Source organism: Periplaneta americana, chromosome 12 (assembly GCF_040183065.1).
Source record: "Periplaneta americana isolate PAMFEO1 chromosome 12, P.americana_PAMFEO1_priV1, whole genome shotgun sequence".
Taxonomy (NCBI): domain Eukaryota; kingdom Metazoa; phylum Arthropoda; class Insecta; order Blattodea; family Blattidae; genus Periplaneta; species Periplaneta americana.
Window position 1 is genome coordinate 4,914,444 of NC_091128.1, and position 13,145 is coordinate 4,927,588.

Sequence of the window (13,145 nt, forward strand, 5' to 3'; positions counted from 1 at the left end):
CATGTGGTTTCAATTCCTCAACAGCATTGAATGACTTAGAGTCCCATCTCCTAAATATTTCACATATCTCACATTATATGAACTGAGTGACCGATTGAAAATGTTCGTCACACCTGCAACCTCCACTCCACCACTTGACCCACTGTAATTACATTCACAATCGGTTTCATGTTTATTTGTTGTTCTACCTTCACACCTACAATGTTTTGATAATATAGCAACATCAATTACCTTGCCAGTGTCCACACTAGTTGCCGTCACAACGCCATTTAGTGAAATGTGGCCCCTTTTCTGCCACGTCCCATCAAAGGCAGCTGATATGCCTCTGACATTATCATTTTCTGCAACTGCTTCTTCCACAGCAACCTTCATGTTATGTAATGCAACATTTTCAATCGCAGATCCAATTATTATGTTATATCTAGTAGACCTGGTTGGAGGAGGTGGCAAATTCAAAATGCCACATAAAGTCTCTCCACCTGTCTTACCTTTTCCTATAGCCCTAAGGCCATACATAGTCAAACATTTACTGTGTATAGTGTACACTGTTATTGGGTTTATCTTTGAAATATCAATAGATGAAGAGTTGTAAAAATTTACACCATACTCACAGTATTTACATTTTAAAACTAATTCTGCAGCAAGACCAATATGCTTTTTTACCTCAAGAGATATCCCACCTTTGCCACAGCCTTTACAGAATACATTATTTTGCAGTACACTAGATAATATGCCAACATCTATAACCCCATTGGTATCACTAACACTGTGTTCTTGTTTCAGGGTTTCATACCTGATTTTAGAATCTTCAAGTTTCTTTCCTGATGCACAGCCATTATTTACAGATTCACACTGACCACATGTGCTAGAGGGTTGTAGGTTAGAATTCACCTTACTAACAGTGTTCTTACGTTTACCAACATTTCTTCTCTTCTTAAATACTTTCAAACTACTTTTGTAACCCATATTGTAAGAAAATATCACAAAATGCACCTCCATAATGCAACTGAACTGTATCGTAACACAATTAATAATAGAACTCCGTACAGCACGTGTATAACATCACAACACTGTAAACAAATCCGTTGCTACGAAACAAAGCACAGACGGTAAACCAGGTGTGCCAATACACATAAATTCCCTACAATGAAAAAATTTCGCACATAAGGCGCAAAATTTGAAACTAACATAGTAGTATCACAGTCTAGTATATACAGTCGCGAAGCTCAATACGTAGTAAATATGCAAACATTAGATAGTTGCTCACCACTAGGATCGCTAATATCGCCTCATTACAGGCAATACAAAATAGTACCGTCACAGTCTATTGTTTCTAGCACCCTCAAAACTCAAGCTTCGTGACTGTATATAGTAGACTGTGGTAGTATGCTAGATGAACAGGAGACAAGCCCATAGACGGAGTAATGGGGGCCACTGCCCCCCCAACTTGTCTGATCTCTTTTTTTTTTTTTTCTATTATTCTATTGAATTCAAAATATCTTTTTTCGTTTTGTTTATGATTAAGTTTTTGTGCTTAAATTGATGAATTAATGTCTTCTGATCATGTGCCTGGACTATAATACTGTATTTATTTTAAATTTCTGAATGTATAAGAATTCCTATACTACCTCATTTGAGGAATGGAAGCACTGTAATGTTTCTTTCGTAACAGCCTGTACTATTGTCTTTGAAGTCTGCAGTTGTTGAGGCCACCACTTGGAAATGTATGAATAACATACTGCACGACAATGCAGGAAAAAGAAAAGTGATCCCAGTATAATGTGTAAACTTAAAAAATGAGATTAAATAAAATAATTATTAGAAATTACATTTCATATATCTTCGGAAGGTAAGCTTCATATAAAAATATTTCTGTTAGCACTGTTACGTAGTTTTATTGATGTATGCATGTGTTTCTTCACGAGAGAGAAAAAGAGGGAGATTGTTTTAAGTTATGCCCTATTATAATTTGTAGCAGACCTACAGTTCAAGCCCTATACAACTCGGTTTGAAACATCGCCGATATGGATGTAACACTGTAAAAAAAACATGCCCCTCCCCCCGAAAATCCTTTATTAACTGATCATATTCCAATATACTGTACCACAGTCAAGCTATAACGGAGGAGGAGGTAATTAATTATGTCTTCCTTTGCCTCCCCAAGGAAATGGTTCTCTCTCCGCCTATGGACACGCCCACTTAAATGTCACTGTTCATTTAAACCGAAAAAAAAAAAACATACTTAGGAATCAGATACAAACTTAAATCATGGCTCATCTGAAAGATAAATGAAAAATGAAAAATTCAAGATTTTTTGGCTTACCAGGTTCCCTTAAATTTCAGTGTTTTTTTTTAAAATGAACTAATCGCTGTTAGTCTTTTTTTTTCCAGTTCACTTTACGTTAAATGAAAGTCCTCTGAAAATGCTATAGACGGAGCCAATAAACCAATTTTTCGTAAAATTGCAATGAGCACCTTCTGCATGTATACCCTTCTTATAATAAACATTGTAACCTGGACTGTTAAAATGTGACGTCTGCTTGAAAATTTTAACACCAACTCAATATTTGAGTTTACTGGGTCCTTTCCTTTAAAAGCCATTACTTTCGTTTTCGTCAGTGCTGTATTAAATAAAATAAATGACTATAATATTAAATACGACACAAATACAAATACACAAAATCTGGAACTTAATTTTAGAAAACTACAGGCTGAGCCATCTTCAGCTAAAAGGACCATTTGCAGTGTGTAAACCAAATACTTGTAAAATTGTAGAATAGACTCCTCATCTAACTACTCTGAATTATCTTGAAGACAAGATCTAAGATAGAGCAATTCTAAGAATTCATCAGTGCTATAGAGACAGTGATATAATAGCAAACTGATTTGTATAGACCTATTTATTTACTCTCATAATCCTTTATTCGTCTTTTCGTTTGACAACTCAAGTTATCAATTCTCTTACTTCTGTAACCATACACTTCTTGTCCAGTCGTTGGCTACTGCAGAATTAAGGCTGAAATATTCCCAGCCACTTTTGATAGTACCTCTGATTGAGGTTCTGGCTGATATGTACATCTATTATCAGACAGTACATCTCACTTGACAATATGTGCCAGAGGAAGAACAATTGTTTGTATCATATAATTCTGAAGTCTGATTAGTGTAATATGTAGCTAGTCGGCGATGTATGCAATGGAGGGGGAAAGAAATTGGTCACCTACCCAATTATCTTCTGGCTTAGTTGCTTCATGAGTGATGACTTATTGGTGTCACTTATGAGATTCAGACCTGTCTTCGGACAGCTGACAAAGCAACAACTTTTGATAGGCTCAAAAACTTTTATCTCATGTAAAGTCTGTCAGGAATGGTGGAGAAGCTCATTTTTTTTTGCCGATTGCTATAGACTTATTCCACTTTAAGAAAAACGCATTGAGCATATAGGGCTGTTCGATCAAATGACCAGTTGTCACAGAAACGCCTACCTACCACACAGCTTCTACAATGTACTTTGCAAGGTCCATAAAACCAATAACTTTTTCTTAATGTGGAATGTTCTATAGTAAAGCATGAGGTAATCTCAGCCCTTTCGTTCTCGTTTTCTAAAAAAAGTCTCCTCCGAGTAGCCAATTTGGATGTTCTTTTCTTTAACATTTTATTGGGCTCTAGCATCCATATGCTTGAGGGTAAAGGGTGTCCTTTGGACTGCAGTTAGAATTTGGTGACCTCTCTGCTCTACATACATCAGCTTTCTTCCCGCTGCACATTCGGCAGAGTTATGGTGGTGAGAATCTTCACAGATGGATAGATTACAACCTTGGACTTGTTTCGAAAATAAACTTCTATTTGGGATTCCGATTTTGCTGCTCCTGCGTCTGATGTGAGTCACGGGTGAATGCAACACCGCGCCCCATTCCTCTATTGCGTCATTAGGCCTATATACCTACGTCGTCCATTTTCCTACAACTCCAACCACGTAATCCCTCATACATGCACTTCTTCCCTGAAGAAGATGGCAGAGCTAGCCGTCGAAAGATTGGAATCTAATCTCCAACTCACCTGGCTGAGAACCCAAGAAGAGTTATTCTATATCAAACGCCGGGAAAGCCTCAAGTCATACTAATTTATTTGTTGGTTCACTACCCAGTATCTTATTCACTTACTCAAGTGCTCACTAGTACACTTTCTCGTCAATGTTTTTCCTGTACCATCTGATAATTTCGAAATGTGTTGCAGGGAAGCGTGTGTGTGTGTGTGGGTCAGACATTTGGCTGCAGAACATGTGGTTGATCCTTAGTGTCCTGCTGCAGAACTTCACCTTCAAGCCGGCACCAAACCAGAAGCTTCCAGACCTCATCAAAGTGCATGGTTTCCACCACACATCACCAGATTTCTGGTTCTGTCCAGTGCCACGGGTGTGAACCTTTGCACAAGTGATTCTCAAACGACAACCTGTAGGCAATCCTCTCAGAGCTTTTCACTTAGGACACATGGATATGAAATTTAGCAGAGGAATCCTCGTCATTACTGATTACTTTCCAAATTAATGTGAAGTTTAGCTGGGTGCGAAATCACGAACTTTGAATATTTGATTTACATTTGTTGGAATAGAAGCAGTCCTGCAGAACAGAAGGATAACTTCCATGGGTTGGAGTTTGAGAAACTGTTCACTGCGGGAAAGCCACGTTACACCTGTGTTTAAACATAGCTACAAGCTTCAAACACAGATAGCTGCAAAAATAATAAGAATGTGTTTTATGCTGTTTATATGAAGAGGCTAGCAGTAACTAGAGAGTATTGCTATTTATTGAAGGTAAATGTTCTGTGAAGTTCTAATTGGATACAGATAAACAGATTGTTTCATAATTAAGACTAACAATTTTGGGATATAATACAGAGCAGTGCCTTACAAGAGGTGTCGGTATGCAGCTGAATAAATACAGGGAGGCTGATGCTGATGACTTCAAGAGAAACAATTATCATTTCGAAAGATTAACATTTCTCAGAAATAATTATTTTTTAGACATTCGTTTCATGGTGACGACTTTTCGATTCTCATTTTAGCATAAAAAATTCATTGAATTCTGCATCCATATATTAGCGTGCTTAAAAAGTAAATTTCCATGCCTGAAGTACTTTTAAGCACACTAATTAGAAATACTGAAAACATAAATTCCAATTATTTATTTATTATAAATATTCTCAACACAATTATTTAAAATTGAAATTACATTTGGAGATTTGATATATAAATTATTCACTTCCGAATCACTCACTTTTCTAATTACATTTATCACTTTCATTGTAATAATTGTATATTCCAAATTACATAACAAGCAGAAAACAACTTCATAACAACCAGCAAAACAATCACTACATATCCAAAGGCCATGAAATCTATCTCTTTTTATACGAATATAATACACTTTCGTCTTCAACATCATAAGTTCGCCATTGCGTGATAACGAATCAACAATTTCATTCTCTTTAAAATATAAATACATTTAGGATTCTCGAGTGACTGTTCAAAATATTTTGCACGAAATACATGCGAAACCAGTGTTTTAAGCACTTGCCGTGTTGGACAATCTTCACTTGTCATGCTTAAAATGCTATTATTTCGCAACTTGTTGCATAAATAGCAATTATAATTATGATTATTTTTATCCCTTTATCTTTTAAACACATTTACAAACACCCATTTTGTAAACATGTCCACATTATTATTTTCAGTTGCAACAAATAATTTTGCATAATGTTTTTATTACATTTATGGTTCAAGAGTATTTTAATGCTTTAATTAATAATAAATCAGTTTAAGTAATGTATATTTTGCAAGACGCATGCTTCACCCTAAGCCTGAACACTGCGGGGACAGCGTGACTGTTATCAGGGAAGACTACACAGGTTCTAACAAACTTAATTACCATTCAGCTCATGCAATCTGTGGTTTTTTTTCGAAACTAATTTTGAAGCTATTGATGTTACTGACGTAACACTCTTTAATTATCAACTTCAAATATCAAGGTTTAGGACAACATCCTCCAAAATCTTCTGCTGAAAAGGTAGAAAATACAGGGAGAAGCTAAGTGACGAAAAAATTAAGAAATCAAGAAAAGAATGCACAGCAGAAACCACTTTAAGAAAGAAATGGTCTAGAGTGCAGAAGAAAAAATAAACTGAAAATAATAGTAAATTACGAATGAGAAAGTACAGAGAGAAATTAAAGGCTGAAGCAATGTTAAGAGATGTTGGATATGATTCACATACAAGTCTCAGTCATTGGGGAAGACAGTACATCAAGCACAAAGGTCATTACCAACATCTCCAAGAAAGAAACGTGCTGTTGTGAAGAAACTTGCTGAGAAGTTTGGAGTCATAGAAACTTGCGAAATTAAGCAGAAGGAAGGTGAAAACTCTCATGATTATTCAGCTGTTTCACAATTTTACGAAAGTGGTCTAGAGTCTACTGTACTTCCAGAGCACAAAGATTTTGTCACTTTCATCATTAAAGATCCAGAAAAAGAAAGAAAACAGAAGAGAGTGTTCATGATGACAGCAATGGAAGCATATAGTTATTAAAAGTGAATATGCAATGTTCAATTAAAAAATCTAAGTTTGCTAGTTTACGACCAAAATACAGTATATACGTCCAGTTTCTGAAAAAGATAAAAATGTTTGCTGTTGTCAAATGTGGACCTTCTTACTGACGGATTATGCAAGTGCACTGGAATATGCTTTCTACTAATAAATTATTAGAAATGTCCACATGTGACTAGAATATCGCATGCTACTTGGAAAGCCAAATAAATGTAGTAATACTGAACAGTTTATAACAAATCTATTCCCAGATAGTACAGGTGGACAGACACATAAAATGGAGGCAGTCACCTGTCCTCCTGAAACTGCAAGAAATATATTGATCAGACATCTTAAGGGTTTATGCAAACTATGTTTCTATGCAAAAACACAACTGCAAGAAATAAAATATCTGAAAGGAAATCTTACAACCTAACATGCTGTAGGCTATTACAAAAAGATTTTGCAGAAAATGTTGGAATAAAACACAAGGATGAAATGTCCACACATTGAGTCAACAAGGGTATTATCACATTTTCAGCTGTTTTGAATACTTTAAACAGTACAAAATCATATGCATTGGTCACTGATGATGTGTAACATGTAAAAGGTGCAGCATTAACATTCAACAGAATCATATTGGAAGATGCCATGCACAGCGAAGAACAGAATATTTCCACATTCTGTTTGTCAAAAAAGTGTACAATATCGTCTTGGAAAACTCTACAATATCTACTAAGTCCAGGAGAATCGTCCATTTATATTCTAATACTTATTTTTACTGTTCTGATCGTAATTTAAATACGATAAATTTCTTCCATAAGTTAAACAGAGATAAATGTAATTTGCAGTGATTATGTCAGTAACAAGTGAATGTTACATCAGTAATATTATTTGAAATGTCTGTTTTGCATGTTATTTACATTTAACAAAAGTGTTAATGATTATAAAAAAAGGTAACCTACTGTATATCAGATTCATAAATTATACAGTATTCATATTGCCTTTTTACTATGTAACTTCACAGAAATTCATCATTAAACATTTATTATAAAATCTATGTCCATATCATGTTACGTCAATAATAATAATTCATTATGCGCTGTTTTAAAAGTCCTGATAGAAAACCCATCAAACAGAAGAGCATGAAGGGTTTTTTAAACTACAGGGGCAATGCCTGCATGAAATCAATGTGAACACGATTGTCCCTGGTTTAGATCCATGACTAAATATACTGAAAGAGATTTGTAGCTTGTAATTATTGTGATCATAGACACCTGCAAAATTAAGGGTCATAAAAACTTTTCTAAAAACGTATGCTACATGGTTGTGAAACTTGGACTCTCACTGTGAGAGAGGAAAAGAGGTTAAGGTTGTTTGAGAATAATGTGCTTAGGAAAATATTTGGGGCTAAGAAGGATGAAGTCAGTGGCGTATACTGGTTAAAGGGTTTGGGCTACCGCTGACCCTATTATTACACAAAATATATCTAACAATTACTTTAATTTTAATTACTATGGTAAAACTAATAATACAAAATTATTACATTATGTTATATTATAAACTTTTTCTTTTGTAATTTCCTTGGGCTACCGCCGGTAGCCCCGGTAGCCCGCAAAATACGCCCCTGGATGAAGTTATAGGAGAATGCAGAAAATTACACAATGCAGAACTGCACACATTGTATTCTTCACCTGACATAATTAGGAACATTAAATCCAGACGTTTGAGATGGACAGGGCATGTAGCACATATGGGCGAATCCAGAAATGCATATAGTGTGTTAGTTGGGAGGCCGAAGGGAGAAAGACTTTTGGAGAGACCGAGACATAGGTGGGAGGATAATATAAAGATGGATTTGAGGGAGGTGGGATATGATGGTAGAGACTGGATTAATCTTTCTCAGGATAGGGACTGATGACAGGCTTATGTAAATGTGGCAATGAACCTCTGGAATCCTTAAAAGCCAAAAGTAAGTAAGTAACAAAATAACAAATCTCTGTTACACAGAAAAGTTTCCTAATAGCCTAAGAATGTGTGTTTCAAATATCATGCATATAACATTAATAGTTCCGGAGATATAAAGTTATTAACTATTTTGTGTGAGAATAAAGCAAACAATTAAAGTTACCAGAAATTTCAAACAAAGTTTAGTGTAATTTAAAAACTATGTGCACCAGAGCTTTAAAAGTGACAGCTAAAAGGTTCATAAATGTGCATCACATTTTGTGTCATCAAACTTCTTATTGTAATCTGTTTTTAAGTTGATTTTAGTTCCTTTCTTTGCTAACATATCTGCTTTCTCGTGACCATTCAGTCCACAGTGGGCCGGGATCCATTGGAAGACCACTTTTTTATTGTAAATGTGGGGAAGCAAGAAAGATGACGACTTCATTGTGAAATCCAGAGCAAAAAAAAAAAAAACACACACACGTACACACACACACACACGAGAAATGAGGGGTAGTTTGATCGGTGTTCATTATAGATGCCTGTTGCTAGTAGCCAGAGTTGGGGTGTAGTCAATATATACTGCAGGGCTGTGTCTTCTGCAACTGGTACTGATGATTTTAATTTACTTCTTTTGTGGTTTATGGATGGAAGTATAGAAGAATGTGTTCCAGATCTTCATCATGATTATTACACCACAGACAAGTAGGATTATCAGAAATGTGAAATCGGTGTAGGTATAATTGAGTGACAATGTGATCTGTTCTGGCTCTTGTTAGGGCAAGTTTTTGTACATTTCCAGGTCATTTGGTTTCTTTTGTACAAACTGTAAAATTTTTCCTTTGTCAGAAGAGAGCCAATTGTTGATCCATAGGTTTGTAAAATGAGACTTCACTGAAGCAAAAGCACGGATAGAGATACCACTTGAAGAGGTCTTGGTTGTAAATACGGTATGTTGCCTGTTTTGCAATATTACCAACTTTCTCATTTCCAGGTATACCACAATGACTAGGTATCCATTGAAATGTTATTTCCTTTTGGAGTTCTTTTAGTTTACTTAGTTGTTTCCGAAGTGGAATAATTCTATGTGCACATGGGTTTGGTACATATTTAATTATATAATTGGAGTCGGTAAGTATGGAAATAGATTTTTCAGGAATTTGAGTAACACACTGAAGAGCAGCATCAATAGCTAGCAATTCAGTGTCAAGACTGGAGGAGGATGAACATGGTATGAAATAACTTTCTTGATATTTTGGAATGCGTCTGTTTTATAATGCTTATATACGATCAAAATTGACCTGTGGATGTGAAATATGGGGAGGAGCATCAGCAACTCATCTACAAAAAATTTCTGTTCTTCAAAACTCAGCCTTAAGATTATGCCTAGGAGTACCAAAAACCACATCACTGTTGCCCTAGAAACTGAATGTAATATTCAACTAATCAGACAAAAGGCTCTAAAAATACATTTAAAATTTTGTGTGATGAAATTTTCAAATTTCAAAGATTATTTTAAACCAACATTTTTCATTTTAAAAGTTTACTGGTTTTCCACCACATTTAACCATCCTTGCCCCTTGAAAACCTTGTGCACCAGAGCATAAATTCGTATTAAATTTTATGTAATATATATTTCTCACACATCAAAATGTATTTTACAGTAAACATATTGTTTTTAATTCACTGGTTTTTCACAATATTAAAGTCATTCTCTCTCCTTAACATCCCATGTAGCATTTGCAATGAATTTCCCTATTCCTTTCCTTTTTGTATTAAAGGTTTTCTTTTGTTATTGGTAACCTATTTTTATTTAGTTAATATTAAGCAGGAATATGAATGCTTATAGAATAATTCATTAATAGTATATGAAAAAAGAAAACATCATTATGTCCGAAGTTAATTTCACCTCCTTCCATTTCAAGTAGGGGATGGAGGTGGGAGTTGCTGGGAAATATAATTTTCCCTTATCATTGGTGAGCCGTGCCTACTACCATGGCCGTTTACTTACTACGTCACTTCATCCGTCAGAGCGCTCTCAGACGTCACAGAATAGATAGCGCTATCAATCCCTTCATTTGTTCTTTCCAAATAATCCTATTGGCAGAGTCATTACGTCTCACGAGGATAGAGGGGGAGAGAGTTTACCTGTTTTAACGGAGATACACGGAACGTCACTTGGGTTCCGGTACGCGGCAGATACACTTAATAAGATTTAGGCTCTCGTACGCGGAGATATTCGGAAACAATTGCCTTAGATTCAAGCTCTCGTACACGACAGAAACATTTAACAAGACTCAGCATTTTGGTACGCGGCAGATATAGATAATGTGACTCGGGCTTTGTACATGCTGGAGATAGATCAGTGGAGTAGTTAAATTGCGTCGTGTGTGTTTGGGATTTTAGTGGATCGTAGTTTGAAATATCGCTTGCTAGTGATACGTCTTGGGGGCAAGTTTTAGTATTTGCATCGAGTAACATATTTGTGAGATATATGTGTTTGAGGTAAATTGTATTGGGAATTATGTAAGGAGATATGATTTGAAATGTGAGTTCATGTTCCGAGACGGTTAGAGTGATAAGGCAGCGATTACGGTCTCACATATGCTTTTAGTGTTTTCCCTGCTCCAGTTTGATTGTCGCTTTCCTTCGCCGCTATTTTCTTATCATGTGCGTCGAGTTTAGTTGCTATTTAAATGATCCTTGAAATTGGAATTATCGTCCGTTACTTATTACGTGCATCTGTCTCCATCCCTCTCTCTCTCCGTTGCATATTCATTTTGTAAAGTGCAGAGATTTGTGTTAGTGCTATTTGCACAGTTTATGTGAGCAATATGTGCAATGGGTAATGTATAGTGATCTGTCATGTAATGCCTCATGCTGGGTAGAGATTGTCTCTTATTGAGTGTACATGTATTTTTAGTTTGGTTAGTCAGACTGAGTGGTATCTATGGTCGAATGGATCATAAGACTTTAAGAATACAGCATTGCAGACTTCGATTTCTACTGAGGATGATAACACAATAACTCTAATAATATATCTAGAAATTGAAGAAAATTAAATAAACTGCCTTTACATTTTTTATGAAATAATCTCCGATTTCCAATAGACAAGTATACATATGATTTTTTTATACAACACTTCCCTGTGATGTTGTTAATTGTAATTATTATTGCACTAATAGGATCATGAAATCTTTCTGTATTGCAATAAGACTGTAGAAGTTAATTGTAACAAAATATAATATTGTATGTTTATGAAAAAAATATTGTTACCTAAATAAATTTAATGCATTCTAACCACGACAGATTTGGTAGGTCATGTCTAATTCATTTCATATTTCACAATCCTTTTCCTTCCTTCACTTCCTGGCATATCACGATCTGAAAATGCTGATGGTGTTGGCTCGAGATCTTCACTCCAACGACAAAAAATCAAAATATTAATAGGGATGGTTATATTTCAAACATTGATATAAATATTAATATAACAGAGAGGTGCAGAGTATTTATAAGTAATAAATTGTAAATAATAATAGGCTATAAAGGGCAGGTGAAGAGAAGTCTTTTGAAATTCCCGCAATTTTTTGCTTGCTTGTGGCGCTCCTCTGGTAGTTGAGAGAAGCTTCTTGACAGATTACACTTAATCCGGCTTATGAACTCCTCTCATATATCAAGCCCTCTTGTTTGGCGACTGCTCTGTTGCAGGCTTCATTCCACCAAGGTGGTTTGGGAGGAGTTTTATTTCTAGCAGATTGTTTAGAGAGAGGACATTTCCGGCATTCTTCTATTAACAAGTTATGTATGTCGTCAAAATCCTTTATTGTATCCTGAAAACTCTGTAATTTAGATATTATCTCATCCACCCTGTTATTATTAATATGTCTGGGTTGTGCTGGATTAGGTTGATTGAGGAAAATGGCTTGGTTTAAGTATAAATCTATATCAAGCGGATAGTGACCACTATTCATAGTATCCAAAATTTTATTAATATTAATATGCTGTAGTAAGTCTTCGGATGACCAAATTAAGTCTGGTTGAGAATCATCCTGACCCCATCTTCCTTTTCTAGTTAAAATATGTTCAGATGCAAGTTGCCAATCATGTAATATAGCAAATTCTATGAGAGGATGATGGATTTGCTGCCATCGTCTATGCATATGAAAGTTGGCTATATTAAAATCGCCACATATTAGTATTGAAAGAGTAGAAACGTTTGTTAAAATATGATTCCATTGGTGTAATGATATATTCTCCCTGGGTTTTCAGTATACACCCATGATACTTATATTGTTGACTGTGATAGAGATGATTTGTATTTTATTATTAATATTAAACATTTCATATTTCTTAGTAAGGTGAACAGACTTGTGGATATACATTGCGACACCACCTCCAGTATGTTCCTGGTTGGCGGAGATTAAATGGTAGGATTTAATGTTCTGTTGTCGATAATTTTGAAACCAAGTCTCTGTAATAATGATTATATGATAAAATTTTTTGGATACCAAGTATGATATGTCATGAATCTTGTTGTTTAGACTTCTGGCATTCCAATATAGGATTTGGAGTCTATCCATGCAAAAGTAGTTTTCAAATCTTCCAACTAGGGTCTG